The sequence below is a fragment of the Paramisgurnus dabryanus genome, chromosome 5 (assembly GCF_030506205.2).
Source record: "Paramisgurnus dabryanus chromosome 5, PD_genome_1.1, whole genome shotgun sequence".
In the NCBI taxonomy this organism is placed as follows: domain Eukaryota; kingdom Metazoa; phylum Chordata; class Actinopteri; order Cypriniformes; family Cobitidae; genus Paramisgurnus; species Paramisgurnus dabryanus.
Genome location: NC_133341.1, coordinates 47,590,922 through 47,606,191, shown reverse-complemented (window position 1 = coordinate 47,606,191; position 15,270 = coordinate 47,590,922). Strand labels below are relative to the sequence as shown.

Here is a 15,270-nt window from a genome sequence, read left to right as displayed (position 1 = left end):
AGAAATTAAATGGAAGGAAAGTGAAAAACATAGCTCATGTGAACAATCTCAAAATGAAATGCAGAAAGAACTAACCATTACCTTCTGGACAAATTATTCCAATTTGAATGGCAACTAAATGCTCTCCGGAGGAAAAGTTTGTGCTCTGTGTTGCCTTGTGGCAAAATTTGCATATGGGAGACTGTCCTGTGTTTTTCAGTTGCCATGCTGAAAACCAACACCAGGAGAAGTTGGCTTTTTGCTGCAAATTTGCGAGCTGGACCCAACAGGCCCTTTGCTGCTGGTGCGAGTCTCAGATGCTCCCATGGGGAGCGCACACACACTGCGACGGGCCAGTCTGTTAAATCAGCAAAAAGGGTACGCCAGGTCATGCTCACGTGGAGAATGCGGGCATCGATCCCGCTACCTCTCGCATGCTAAGCGAGCGCTCTAAGCATTTGAGCTAATTCCCCTTGCCGGAGCTGTTTGCTGCGCTCGACTTGTTAGCCTAGGGGTACAATTTTCGCTTTGGGTGCGTGAGGTTCAAATCCCGGACGAGCCCGTTTTCAGATTTGCCACTTAATGCTAGAGCACTAGCACAAACCTTGGCCGGACAGCATGAGGCCAAGTGGCCGGTTAGCTCAGTTGGTTAGAGAGTGGTGCTAATAACGCCAAGGTCACGGGTTCGATCCCCGTACTGGCCAAGACACCATTCCTGCCGCTTTCTGCTGCTCGTTGTGAATTTTCAGGGAAATTCTTGCAGGACAGGCCAGTCTTGCCGAAATAGCTCAGTTGGGAGAGCGTTAGACTGAAGATCTAAAGGTCCCTGGTTCGATCCCGGGTTTCGGCATTGCAAGCCCCTTTCTGAGAGCTGTTTTTCCTATATGACCCAAACGGAGTGACCTTTTCTCCGTGACCCAGTGGGCCAGGCGCTAACCACACTAGGGTTCCATGGTGTAATGGTTAGCACTCTGGACTCTGAATCCAGCGACCCGAGTTCAAGTCTCGGTGGGACCTGTGGGACTGTTTGGCTTTCCAAGCAAAACCGTGTCCGGGGTGCCAGTGTTTGTTCCCCCCAATACTACCCCCCTCCAATTTTCAACCAGAGCGCTCGCACTGTAAGCTAAATCTGAGGTATTTTAAGCCACTTTAGCACTTCATTCTTTTGACAGTCACATTGGGCCAACAGTATACAAGGTGTCAAATTTCAGTAAATGCAAGTACAATTCAACAAAACAAATTAAGCATGTATTAAACCTTAAAATGAACGAAAAATCTACACTTAGGCCAAAGAACAGGCCACAGGAAATACACGGCTCATGTGTACAGGCCAAAGGAAACACACAGCTCATGTTTACAATCTTAAAATAAAATGTAATAATAAACTTACCAGAAATGACGGGAAGACAAATGGACGTTGAAAGAAAATGTTTCCCATACTAAATTGCAACTAGATGCCCCTCGAATGTAAACCTCCAGCTGCTTGTGAATATACGTATGGAAGACTTTCATGTGTGTGCTCAGCTGCCAAACTGAGGAACTGCTGGCTTTTTGTGGCCAAATGTATGAGCAGGACCCAATGAGAAGAACTTTTCTGTAGCTGGTGGGCCTCAAAAGCTCCTATTGGGAACACACATGTACTGCGATGGCTGAGTCTTTCACATCAAGCGAGCGCTCTACCGTTCAAGCCAATTCCCCTCATGTCCAACTGACTACGGCTTTGCATGTGGATGCTGGCGGCAACGTTGTGGAAGACGGAAGACCGACGGCAGCGCTCGGCTCGTTGGTTTAGGGGTATGATTCTCGCTTCGGGTGCGAGAGGTCCCGGGTTCAAATCCCGGACGAGCCCGACTTTCAATGTTCTTCCGCAGCCAGGCTCCAGTGGTGACCTGTACGGAATAGGGATGTCTGAGAGCAACCATAGAAGTGCATTTAAACCTATCGAATTACAAAAGGATTATGAACGTTGATGTAAGCTTATTCCAATTTGTTTAGTAACTAAATGATCTCAAAAAGTTAAGCTTGTACTCTGTCTTGCTTTGTGAAAAAAGATTACATATGGGATACTTTCGTGTGTATGTTCAGGTGCCATACTGAAGACAGAGGCTAGGACAAGTTGGCAAAATACATGTGCAAGACCTATCAAAGCCCTTTTCTGCATGTGTGAGCCACAAACGCTACCACAGGGAGTGCACGCATACTGTGATGGCCCGGTCAGTCACGTCAAAGAAATGAGCACCAAATCATACTCACGTGAAGAATGCCGGCATTTATCACGCTACCACTCGCATGATGAGCTAATCCCCTTACAGAAGCCAAGTGACCGCTTTGGCTTGTGGAAGCCGGCTGCGTAGTGGTGAAAATACGTATCGCGGAGGTCCAGTGGAGCAGGACGGCAGGTTGGCTCGTTGGCGTTAACAGACGACGACAGTAGCCCTTTTTTCTCTTAACAGTGACACAAGGCCTGGGACCTGCCTGCCAGCCAGTTCCTCTAGGTGAGGGATTCCTTGATGGCCCCAGTCTTTGTCTAAGCCAACAAAGATGGACATTGATTGGTGTAGGCCGCCAGGTTGAACACTCTGGAAGTCTGGTATTCTGTCGATTTCTGCTAGCTATCAGATTGTGCTACCTTCGGTTTGTTGTGTCCAGAACCCTAGAAAACAACCACGCTATTTGTACTACTCCCTCCTAGCCAGGAAAGGTGCACCATACTGGCCACTGGGCTTAAGTAGGTACCCTGAGGTGCCTGGAGCCATGAGACTAAAATGTAGCTAGGGATGCATGGTGTCCAATTTGGTGTCCGATGATTAATCAGAATTTTTTCTCAATCTAAAATCAATACTTGGAAAATGAAAACATTATATGGCTTCTTAGATGTCACATGATGTGTGAACATGCTTTAATTTGCAAGAGTCTCCTAGGATAGAGTGAATGGTGAGTGACATTCCAGAGCCACTTGGCATTTCTGATACTTCTTCATTAGTGTCATTGGGATTTCTTCACTAATGTCCCCTGCAGCGGTTGATGTGCAACTTTGCCATCATGCAAATTGAAGACATGGCTTTTTGAAGAACTGCCCACTGTGGTGACCGCTAGGCATGAACGCAAATTTAAGAAAATACATCAACATTTACGCCAAGGTGTGTTGTAAATTTTAACCATTTAGCATATACTATTACTGACAAGTACTCATTTTGACACTAGCCCACAATGATTTTAAGATTCTACTTTTTGTCTATAAGTCTCTTCATAATACTGCTCCTCTATATTTATCTGAACTTCTTCATCTCTACACCCCTAGTAGACATCTTCGTTCTTCTGACCAGGCTATGCTAGTGGTCCCTCGTGTACGGCTAAAGCGCAGAGGAGAGCGTGCCTTTTCTGTGGCTGGCCCGCGCTTATGGAACTCTCTGCCTTTAAAAATTAGGATGGCACCCACCGTCTCTAGCTTCAAGTCCCGGTTAAAGACCCATCTTTTCTCTCTAGCTTTTTTATGATTACCCAGGGGTTCATGTTTGTTCATTTTATGGTCTATTATTTCTTTTTTAAATTGTGTATTTTATTATATTTTTCTGTCTGTGTTTTTTAACAGTCTATCTACTTTTATTTTTTATCCTTGCTGCTATTATTCTTATTACTGTGTCTATGTGTGTGTGTGTCAGATGCACTGTAAAGCACTTTGGTCAGCCATGTGGCTGTTAAGAAATGTGCTATATAAATAAAACTGAAGTTGAAGTTGAATGAGAAAACACATTTCAAGAAATTAAATGGAAGGAAAGTGAAAAACATAGCTCATGTGAACAATCTCAAAATGAAATGCAGAAAGAACTAACCATTACCTTCTGGACAAATTATTCCAATTTGAATGGCAACTAAATGCTCTCCGGAGGAAAAGTTTGTGCTCTGTGTTGCCTTGTGGCAAAATTTGCATATGGGAGACTGTCCTGTGTTTTTCAGTTGCCATGCTGAAAACCGACACCAGGAGAAGTTGGCTTTTTGCTGCAAATTTGCGAGCTGGACCCAACAGGCCCTTTGCTGCTGGTGCGAGTCTCAGGGCCTTTTTACACCTGGTCACTTCATGTGTTTTCTCTGATCGGATAGCTATCTGATTTGTTAAAACTGTCCAATTTACATTTGGCCACATAAATGCGTCTTGACAAAACGAATATGAATCTGATCTTTTACCCCCGCCCAAAATGCAAATACACTATTTATTACTCCGCCTTAAAAAACTTAAGATGACGTTTACGCAACAAAATGCAGCACTTACTGTATGTTGTACTGAATGTTGGGCAGGGGACGCGCGTCTCCTTGCTCGGCATGAGCTGAAGCTCGCAGTACAGCGCAGCAGGAGAGTGACAGCGCGATGATTTAATGCAGGTCCATGACGGGAAAAGCATTCACAAAACTCTCTCTTAACGTTATATTTCTTTGTTTAATATCATTTGAATTTGTCATTAGACTCTTTTATTGATTCTAGGAAGCTTTTTTACCCGCTGTCATCTCTCCATAAAGCAATAGGCGTGTCAGCTTTGTTTGTTTGGCGCTCTTCCAGCTTACTTGCGAGTGACGTGCTGACGTTTGGGAGGAGTAAAGCGCGACTTATGTGGTTTCATCAACCAGATGCATTTACACTTCTCTGAAATGCGTCCCAGACCACCTCCTGAAGTGGTTTGAGCGATCGGATTTAAATCCGTCTCGAAATCGTTTCAGAGGGCATTTACACCTGGTCTTTTTACGATCAGATAGCTATCCGATCAGAGAAAATGCATGAAGTGACCAGGTGTAAAAAGCCCCTCAGATGCTCCCATGGGGAGCGCACACACACTGCGACGGGCCAGTCTGTTAAATCAGTAAAAAGGGTACGCCAGGTCATGCTCACGTGGAGAATGCGGGCATCGATCCCGCTACCTCTCGCATGCTAAGCGAGCGCTCTTCCATTTGAGCTAATTCCCCTTGCCAGAGCTGTTTGCTGCGCTCGACTTTTTAGCCTAGGGGTACAATTTTCGCTTTGGGTGCGTGAGGTTCAAATCCCGGACGAGCCCGTTTTCAGATTTGCCACTTAATGCTACAGCACTAGCACAAACCTTGGCCGGACAGCATGAGGCCAAGTGGCCGGTTAGCTCAGTTGGTTAGAGCGTGGTGCTAATAACGCCAAGGTCGCGGGTTCGATCCCCGTACTGGCCAAGACACCTTTTCTGCCACTTTCTGCTGCTCGTTGTGAATTTTCAGGGAAATTCTTGCAGGACAGGCCAGTCTGGCCGAAATAGCTCAGTTGGGAGAGCGTTAGACTACTGAAGATCTAAAGGTCCCTGGTTCGATCCCGGGTTTCGGCATTGCAAGCCCCTTTCAGAGACCTGTTTTTCCTATATGACCCAAACGGAGTGACCTTTTCTCCGTGACCCAGTGGGCCAGGCGCTAACCACAGCAGGGTTCCATGGTGTAATGGTTAGCACTCTGGACTCTGAATCCAGCGACCCGAGTTCAAGTCTCGGTGGGACCTGTGGGACTGTTTGGCTTTCCAAGCAAAACCGTGTCCGGGGTGCCAGTGTTTGTTCCCCCCAATACTACCCCCCTCCATTTTTCAACCAGAGCGCTCGCACTGTAAGCTAAATCTGAGGTAATTTAAGCCACTTTAGCACTTCATTCTTTTGACAGTCACATTGGGCCAACAGTATACAAGGTGTCAAATTTCAGTAAATGCAAGTACAATTCAACAAAACAAATTAAGCATGTATTAAACCTTAAAATTAACGAAAAATCTACACTTAGGCCAAAGAACAGGCCACAGGAAATACACGGCTCATGTGTACAGGCCAAAGGAAACACACAGCTCATGTTTACAATCTTAAAATAAAATGTAATAATAAACTTACCAGAAATGACGGGAAGACAAATGGACGTTGAAAGAAAATGTTTCCCATACTAAATTGCAACTAGATGCCCCTCGAATGTAAACCTCCAGCTGCTTGTGAATATACGTATGGAAGACTTTCATGTGTGTGCTCAGCTGCCAAACTGAGGAACTGCTGGCTTTTTGTGGCCAAATGTATGAGCAGGACCCAATGAGAAGAACTTTTCTGTAGCTGGTGGGCCTCAAAAGCTCCTATTGGGAACACACATGTACTGCAATGGCTGAGTCTTTCACATCAAGCGAGCGCTCTACCGTTCAAGCCAATTCCCCTCATGTCCAACTGACTACGGCTTTGCATGTGGATGCTGGCGGCAACGTTGTGGAAGTTGGAAGGCCAACTGCAGCGCTCGGCTCGTTGGTCTAGGGGTATGATTCTCGCTTCGGGTGCGAGAGGTCCCGGGTTCAAATCCCGGACGAGCCCGACTTTCAATGTTGTTCCGCAGCCAGCAGGGGCGGATCTACCGGGGTGGCAGTTGCCACCCTAAATAAAAGCATGGCCACCCCAGCGCGGGTATCCTAATATATATAATTTATACCCGAGTAGGCTCTTTTAACCAGAAAGGCAATGTAGTTTTTTTCTGCATGTGTTTGGGGGTGGGAGACACATATCTGACGATGATTGGTGTGTGTGTCTTAGACGTGGTGGGACAACCACATAGCTGATGGTGATTGGCTTAATTTCCATCGTTAGCCAACCAGAGGCAGCAGAGTTCATACACAAGCATGCAGTCAGTCCGAGCAGAAAGTCTTTTACAGTGTAAAAAAAGTCTGCGCAGATTTGCCAACTTGGTGACTTGGTCGCTAGAAACTTTTTAGACCCCTTTAGCGACTTTATTAAAAAAGCGACTAGGACAAATCTAGCGATCTTTTCTGGCGTGGTTGGAGACGTTTGGAAACTGCGGTGAAAGGATGCATCGCCCCGTCCAAGGCACTCACATGCAGCCCGGTTCTCGCGCTGCAGTCCATCCGTGATCCGAGTCGCACAAACCCGCAACAACAGAGCGATGGCGAATACAACGAGCTCAAAACAAAGGTAGCGAATGCAAGCACAAAGTATAAAAAGCACAAACGTTACTTTTCCATCGTTGAGGTGAAAGGCAAGAATGATTATGGACGTGCAACTTATGCCCATGAAGAAAGAGTCTCTTCACGTGACGTCTTTAGAAAGTAATTCTGATCTAATAAAGCACCTCACATCATCACATGCTGCCAAAACAAATTCTCTTTAGTGTCTTAAAGTGATTAAGTTGAGCATCACATCAGCAAATCAGAGTACTAAATACGGTCATATTTATAGATAAATGTTGCATCAGGATAAAAATACAAAAATTAAACTGATTGCACGAGGTAGTTGCTTGGTAGTTAAAACAACTGAACTGCAGGTTTGTGTAAGCAGTAAATATATTTTACGCAGTTCTTTCTAGAGTTAGCCCATCATGTCTTGTTAGCTACTGCAGCAATCAAAATATTCCATACGTGCATATGAAATCGCTCGTTATGATATAGTCTGATGTTTTTATTTGTCTTCGTTAAGGAGACAAAACTATTCAGTGTTGTGTATGTTTAGAAAGCTTGAAAGACAACTTAATGCGGCATTTTCCAGGATATTATGAAAAGAAAGCCTGATATCCATTCTTTTTACCAAAAATAATAGAAAAATCAAATACTATGGGAGTGGAACGTACAAATAAAACAGAAAAATATGTTGTGGAAGGGAAAGGAATAGATGAAGTAATGAAGGAAAGAAACTTCTGTCTTTTCACTTCTTTTTAGCTCTTTGCCATCCATATGTTTCTTTCCTTCATTACTGTGAGTGAAAGGATTAAAGAAGAGGGTTATGAGAGAAAGAGATGTTTGCCTTTCAAATATGTTTTACATTAATATAAACTAGGCAATCCTATTTTATTTATATAACAGTCTTTATACCATTATGTTCAACCAGTCAGTGTTTTTAGATATTGATAAGCTGTATGTATTAACTTAGTATTAAGACAAAGGGTGCTACAGAGATGCTAAAGGTAGCTGCTTGGGTACTTACTTATAGGAACATTTGTTGTTGCGTTTAGTAATGTTATAAAAATTTGAGGTCCAGTGTTCACCGAATATAGTATATACAGTATATAATTTCTTGAATCCACGACAACCATGCAAGGACGATTACTTCATTGCCACCCCTTGTAGTTCTCATGCCACCCCCTTGCCACCCCATAAATAATTTTCTAGATCCGCCCCTGGCAGCCAGGCTCCAGTGGTGACCTGTACAGAATAGGGATGTCTGAGAGCAACCATAGAAGTGCATTTAAACCTATCGAATTACAAAAGGAGTATGAACGTTGATGTAAGCATATTCCAATTTGTTTAGTAACTAAATGATCTCAAAAAGTTAAGCTTGTGCTCTGTCTTGCTTTGTGAAAAAAGATTACATATGGGATACTTTTGTGTGTATGTTCAGGTGCCATACTGAAGACAGAGGCTAGGACAAGTTGCCAAAATACATGTGCAAGACCTATCAAAGCCCTTTTCTGCAAGTGTGAGCCACAAACGCTACCACAGGGAGTGCACGCATACTGTGATGGCCCGGTCAGTCACGTCAAAGAAATGAGCACCAAATCACACTCACGTGAAGAATGCCGGCATTTATCACGCTACCACTCGCATGATGAGCTAATTCCCCTTACAGAAGCCAAGTGACCGCTTTGGCTTGTGGAAGCCGGCTGCGTAGTGGTGAAAATACGTATCACGGAGGTCCAGTGGAGGAGGACGGCAGCTTGGCTCGTTGGTCTAGGGGTATGATTCTCGCTTAGGGTGCGAGAGGTCCCGGGTTCAAATCCCGGACGAGCCTGTCTTTAGACTCGTTGCTTAAAGGCAGGACGTAAATGTCCATGACAAACCCCAGCGGCGTTAACAGACGGCGACGGTAGCCCTTTTTTCTTTTAACAGTGACACAAGGCACAAAAAAATTCAACAGAGATGACAATATAACACAAAAAACACAATAAACACCCATGTAAGACACTTATGCAATCATTATTTGTTTTCCCATTTTAAGTGTTTTGTATGCAAACGTTATGTAGCATGTTAACTCACCGACTGTAGATACCATCGTGACTCGAGTGATCGCTTCTTTAATTCATGGACGATGAAATGATGATCCAACACAAATTCTTAATTTCTCATCACTGTTGCACTTTAAACACTTTTTTCTGTGCCCGAAACTTTATAAACTTCTCCCGAACCGGTAGCGGTGTGCGCCGGATCCTTAGCATGGCGAGTTCGGCGTCGTAACGCGTCTTTGTTTTTTACATATGCAGATCATTTTCTTCAGTCCGAAGTACAAACATAGCAGGCATCTTCAGTTAAACAGCAAATTACTGGTGATCCTGATTATTTTTAAAGTTTTAAATCTGCAGACAGATGGATGCGCATCTTGCCAGAGACTCAGATAAACTCCGCCTTTGACCTTTACCACTCCCCTAGCCCCGAGAAGCCCGCTCTGGCCCAAGGAATTCGGCGGGCCAGAAAAGCCGGGCCTTAAGCCCCAACGAAGCACCAGTGAAGCACGATCATGCCCCGGAAGTGACAATGCAAACGCCACAGGCCTCGGCAGGCACTGGCACGCCCGCTTGAAGCCCGATAGTGCAAACACGGCTACTGTTACCTGTCGGGAAGAATTTTGCGAACTGCGTGTCTGTCTTGACACCTCTCTGTTCCTTCATTGCTCTCCAGCGTTGAAATGTTTCTCCAATAACGACTCTGGTTACATTACGTTCTTCTGACAATTTTCTCCTATTCCCAGCGGCTAGTGATGTTAGGTTCTTGAACGAATCGTTCTTTTGAGCCGGTTCTCAGGAAGTAACCGGTCGAGCCGGTTCACAAATCGAACTGAATCGAACTTTAGTTTTGGCCATAGGTTCTGGGTTGATGATGCAGGACGCACAGCCGAAATAGCACGTCGAACTAAAAAAGAACCGAACGAAGTTTGTCGATGATTGCCGAGGCGAGGATTGCAGATGATTCTGACGGATGAGTTGCTGACACTGCGTGTGAATCACAGTCTATTAGAGTTGGGTCCGAGTCCACCTTTGTCGAGTACGAGTCCAGACCAAGTCCTTAAACAATAAGTCCGAGTCCAAGTCCGAGTCCGAGTCCAAAAGGGTATGAGTTGGACTCAAGTCCGAGTTCTTAAAGGCAGAGTCCAAGTCGAGTCCGCCCGAGTCCAGAAAGTAATTAAATTGAAAAAAGATACAAAATTTGTATTGTAAATGGTTACTTTCTATTAATACTTTAACCTTTCAACCCATTTAACCAATGGCAATATAAAAATGTAATAAAAATACCTCTATTGCATCTTGTCATTGCCATTGAACATTTTTATTCTATGTCAACTAGTTTCCTATCAAAACTGATTTCAAAGAAAAGAAAGGGATATAGAAGTATCTTCTTTTTACCAGATGTCTTGCAAATAAATTCTCTATGATTTTCGCAAGCAAAACAAATTATTGCTGACTTTGAGGACATCGTGCTAGCCACGCATTGATGTGTGTGATGTGTTTGTCTGCAAGGATGATGCGACTGGCTGCTGCCTGCCAGTGTGTTGCAGTAAAATAACAGGAGGGAGACGGTCCCGTACACACTGCATATTAATTTGGTTGTCACTTTTAATGCTTAATCCTGTTCTGTACACACACACTTCAGTAATTTACGCTATTTAGGTACAAAAAAGCCGAGTACCTGGCAACACTGCAAGACCGCGCGCTGTGAAGCAGCCTCACAAAAGAAGCGTACAATACAGTACAAAACGCCCGGACGGAGGTTCATTGCAAAACACAATGCTATTAGATTATTTTGGTCAAAGCTGTGAGTGATAAGCACGCGAGACAGCAGAACATTGCTATGGTTATTTCTGTGTCAATCATCACATTTTCGGGAGTGAGTCTTGTTCCGTACAGACATGAAACGAACATTTAGGGGATTCACTCCCGCATTTAAATGCGGTTGTCACTCTCGAAAGTTTGCAGTGTGTACGAGACGAGATATTAATTAATTTCTCATCTCAAGTTCATGCTGTTTTTAATGTTGCACATGACGTGGACTCGACTGTACTCGGGATATTTTGGGAGTCCAAAATGTCCAAGTCCGTGTCAAGTCCGAGTACAAATTCACCCGAGTGCGTGACAAGTCCGAGTTCATTCAAAATTGGACTCGAGTCCGGACTCGAGTCCGAGTCCAAGTTCGAGTACCCCAACTCTACAGTCTATGATGAATCACAGAGGATTTGAACGAGCCTGATATGCGAACGAGCCTGATATTTCGTTTTATTAGTTTCTTGATATGCTTGTTTTATTAAAAAGCTTTAGTTTTAGTACGATTTATTGTGCATGCAAATCATATTGTAGTTGTTAAAGGAAGACCAATGAGTTTAAGACAAGTTTATTTATTCTTTACTTACACATCCGCAATTGTGCACCATGTGTCTTTTAGGAATCTTATTCAAGTTGTAGGCTAGTCAAAACTGGTCAGTTGTATCTGGCATTTACGATCCGCGATTGAAACTGTGACCACAAACATTACTAACTTGTGAATGAAAGGCAATAAATCAGCTATGCCTTCACAAAACAACTTTTTTAACATTAAAACTTATTTGAATGTTTTAATGTGTTGACACAAACGACTTTATTTGAATGTTTCATTGATACAAGTAATTAGAAAATAAATGCGTAGCAATGTCATTTCTTGATGACGTCAAGAACCGTTGAATCGGCTTTTTTAACCGGTTCAATAAGATGTTGGCTTTGGGGGGCCGACCAAGATGGCGGTGTGAGTAGACAAAACTTTCGAGCTCTCGGCATTAAAGTTAAGTATACTAGGGTAAACGTGTTGTAGAATTGTTTTTTTACTCGGTGCAGCAGTGCAGTACTCTGGAACAACTTTTTGTTTCCACAAAGATGAAAAAATGCCAAAATCTGCTCAGAAACGATCGAATGTTCAAAGCAAAGGAGCGAGCAACGATAACACAATGGCTAACACTGATCACGACTACGATGACGGATTGGCTGACTACCTGGGAAACGAGGAGGAATTTCCCCCACTTCCAATAACTCCTAGCAAGCCACCGGTAGCTAAAAAACCATCACTTTCCAACAGTAAAAATAGTTGGAATTCGGATGAGATTGTTAATAGGCTGGCGAATCTCATTAACACCAGATGTGATGCTCTAGAAGAGATGGCGAAGTCGACATGTGCAGAAATCAAGGATCTTAAAGAGAAAATGGGTGGTATGGAAAAACGTATAGAGAAAAGTGAACAGTCTACCTTGACCTGCATGAATCGCGTTTCGGATCTGGAGCGTTATGGCAGACGATGGAATTTGAAACTTTACGGGATCCCGGAGGCGGCGAGGGAGAATGTGCTCGATGAAGTGATCCGCATCTGTCAAGAAGTGTTACCGCAAGAGAAAGAAAAGTTACCAGATGTTATAATAGGAAACCAGAAAATGACAATCTTCTGAAAGCAATAGAAAACATACTTAAAAGTTGGTTGGAAAAATATCCAATGGCTTATATAATTATGGGTGGAGATTTTAATATTGTTCAGGACTGTGCTGTAGATAAATGGCCACCAGGTCGCCCAAAGTCAACGGATAATACTTTAAAAAACTTTATGGATCAATTTGACCTTAATGATATCTGGAGGGAAAAATTTCCTAATAATATAATCTTTACCTGGAGTAATAAGACTGGAACAAGTCAGTCTAGAATAGATTATTGGTTAATCTCTAAAAGCTTTCAAAAAGATGGGGTAGAGGTAGATATTTTACCAACTCCTTTATCAGATCATAAAGCCATTTTTATTAATATCAAGCTGCATGTGAAAAACAATAACGCTACATCTTCCTCTTACTGGAAACTCAATAATTCACTCCTACTTCACGAGGAAGTTCAAAAGAAGATAAAATCTTTGATTGCTAGTTTCTGGTTTAAAGCTAAGATGGAGAATGCCTTCAGTACAAATTGGGAAATTTTAAAATATGAGATTGGGAAATATGTAAGAAAGTTTGGCTCTTTAATGGCCAGAAAAAAGAGAGAAGAAGAAACAAGAATAATATCAAGAATAACAGAGTTGTCTCAGAAACATCCAAATCTGATTTTAGAAGATGAGAAAGTAGAAATGACACTGTTGATGACTGAATTAGACGAATTCTATAAAAGAAAAGCAAAAGGTGCCTTTATTCGTTCAAGAAGAAAATGGATTGAGGAAGGGGAACAAAACTCCCATTACTTCTTCAACTTGGAAAGGAGGAATTTTGTGAATAACACCATATCTAAATTAAATATTAATGGGATTATTGTTGATGATCATATAATAATCTCTAAGTATTGTAGTGACTTTTATAAAAAACTATATACTTCTAATTACTCACAGGTGACAGCTGATGCCTTTCTGGACTCGTTGCAAGTTAAATCTATTGATGAAAATCAAAGAGATTTATGTGACAATCCTATTGTACTCAATGAATTAATGGATGCAGTTACTCATCTTAAAAATTCCAAATCGCCAGGTACTGATGGACTGACAGCAGAGTTTTACAAGCAGTTTTTAGAAGATTTAGCACCATTTCTTTTAGAGGTTTTTGTTGAAAGTATTAAGAAACAATGTCTTCCTCCCACTTTAACACAGGGGCTAATTACACTGATTCCCAAACCGAAAAAAGATAAATATTTTATTGATAATTGGCGCCCTATCTGTTTATTAAACAATGATTATAAATTATTGGCTTTAATTTTAGCTAGAAGATTAAAATTGGTATTGAATTCAATAATTGACGAATCACAGTCGGGTTTTATGAAAAATCGACACATTTCAAATAATATTAGACTAGTTTTGGATATTTTAGATTATTCAGAGTTGATTAATGATAATGCCTTTATTTTATTTTTAGATTTTTATAAAGCCTTCGACTCTGTTGAACATAAATTCATTTTTGATACCCTTAAAAAATTTGGTTTTGGGAATTTTTTTTCTGATGCAATTAAAACCCTCTATGAAAAAGGTAACTGCTCTATTAAATTGTCAAATGGGACTTCTCCTAGATTTTCGGTATCTAGAGGAATTAGGCAGGGATGTCCTGTATCACCATATCTTTTTTTGTTAGTGAGTCAGCTTCTCTCAGCTCATATTATTTCAAGTCCGATGAAAGGCATTAAAATTGTTGATAGAGAATTAAAAGTTACTCAATTAGCCGATGACACAACACTCTTCATTCAAGATGAAAGCCAGATTTCTGTGGCCATAGATTTGATTGATGAGTTCTCAAAGGCATCTGGGGTGTTTCTAAATTTGAATAAATGTGAACTTTTGGCCATTAAGGAGTGTTCTGAGACTTCTTACTTTAATATTCCCATCAAAACTGAAGTTCAGTATTTAGGATTGTTAATCACTAAAGACCAATGTAGAAGATGTTCGATTAATTTTGAGGTTATAATTGAAAAAACAAAAAGAACTTTGAACCATTGGCTTATAAGGGATCTTTCGTTAAGGGGTCGAATACTGATTACTAAGGCAGAGGCTATTTCTCGTTTAACTTATGCAGCATTGGCTTTACATCTTGGTAAAAAAGAATGCAAAGAGATTGACAAAATGTTGTATAACTTTGTTTGGAAAAACAAAACGCATTATATAAAGAAAACTGCTATTATGAATACTTATGAAAAGGGTGGCCTAAATTTTTTGGACTTTGCAACATTAAATAATACATTCAAAGTTAATTGGCTTAGACAGATTATCAGAAATCCCAATTCCATCTGGAATTTTATTCCCTCCTATATTTTTTCCACCTTGGGTGGCCTTCAGTTTTTCCTTGGTTGCAATTACGATATTGATAAAATACCAGTAAAACTAGCTGAGTTTCATCGCCAGGCTTTTCTTTCATGGTCTTTAATCTTCAAGCACAATTTCTCACCGCATAGGTATTATATCTGGAATAACAAGGACATTGTGTATAAGCGTAAATCTCTTTTTCTTGAGTATTGGTTTAAGAATGGCATAATTCTGGTAGATCAATTGTTTAATTCTAATGGTTTTCTTTTCACTTTTGGCGAATTTTTGGCTTATCACAAAATCCCTGTAACACCAAAGGATTATGCCAAAGTTTTTGATGCCATATCTCCTAAAATCTGTACTTTATTTAAATATACAACAAGAATAAATATTACACTTTGGTCCCTACCTAATATTGTAAATACCTATGAAGGTAGGATATGTTTGTCGTTTAACTCTCATAGTTGTATAAGAACTTTATTTCAAAGAAATATTGTATCCTTGCCTTATGTTCATTCGTTCTGGAATAGGTTCTCAGATGATATTGTTTGGAAAAAGGT

The 15,270-nt window shown here is 41.6% G+C and overlaps 10 non-coding genes across 10 annotated transcripts; 9 read left to right on the top strand and 1 right to left on the bottom strand.

The window, feature by feature from the left end:
• The first annotated feature begins 609 nt into the window (after positions 1-609).
• trnai-aau (transfer RNA isoleucine (anticodon AAU)) lies at positions 610-683 on the top strand. Its single transcript has one exon. It is a non-coding gene; the product is annotated as a tRNA-Ile (tRNA).
• Positions 684-756: 73 nt separating this feature from the next.
• trnaf-gaa (transfer RNA phenylalanine (anticodon GAA)) lies at positions 757-829 on the top strand. The gene has a single exon. It is a non-coding gene; the product is annotated as a tRNA-Phe (tRNA).
• A 95-nt stretch (positions 830-924) lies between these two features.
• On the top strand, positions 925-996 carry trnaq-cug (transfer RNA glutamine (anticodon CUG)). Its single transcript has one exon. It is a non-coding gene; the product is annotated as a tRNA-Gln (tRNA).
• A 760-nt stretch (positions 997-1,756) lies between these two features.
• On the top strand, positions 1,757-1,828 carry trnap-cgg (transfer RNA proline (anticodon CGG)). The gene has a single exon. It is a non-coding gene; the product is annotated as a tRNA-Pro (tRNA).
• Positions 1,829-4,862: 3,034 nt separating this feature from the next.
• Positions 4,863-4,935, bottom strand: trnaa-agc (transfer RNA alanine (anticodon AGC)). The gene has a single exon. It is a non-coding gene; the product is annotated as a tRNA-Ala (tRNA).
• Positions 4,936-5,092: 157 nt separating this feature from the next.
• trnai-aau (transfer RNA isoleucine (anticodon AAU)) lies at positions 5,093-5,166 on the top strand. Its single transcript has one exon. It is a non-coding gene; the product is annotated as a tRNA-Ile (tRNA).
• Positions 5,167-5,239: 73 nt separating this feature from the next.
• On the top strand, positions 5,240-5,315 carry trnas-acu (transfer RNA serine (anticodon ACU)). Its single transcript is given in 2 exon segments — positions 5,240-5,276; positions 5,280-5,315. It is a non-coding gene; the product is annotated as a tRNA-Ser (tRNA).
• Positions 5,316-5,410: 95 nt separating this feature from the next.
• trnaq-cug (transfer RNA glutamine (anticodon CUG)) lies at positions 5,411-5,482 on the top strand. Its single transcript has one exon. It is a non-coding gene; the product is annotated as a tRNA-Gln (tRNA).
• Positions 5,483-6,242: 760 nt separating this feature from the next.
• trnap-cgg (transfer RNA proline (anticodon CGG)) lies at positions 6,243-6,314 on the top strand. Its single transcript has one exon. It is a non-coding gene; the product is annotated as a tRNA-Pro (tRNA).
• Positions 6,315-8,663: 2,349 nt separating this feature from the next.
• Positions 8,664-8,735, top strand: trnap-agg (transfer RNA proline (anticodon AGG)). Its single transcript has one exon. It is a non-coding gene; the product is annotated as a tRNA-Pro (tRNA).
• Positions 8,736-15,270: the final 6,535 nt, after the last annotated feature.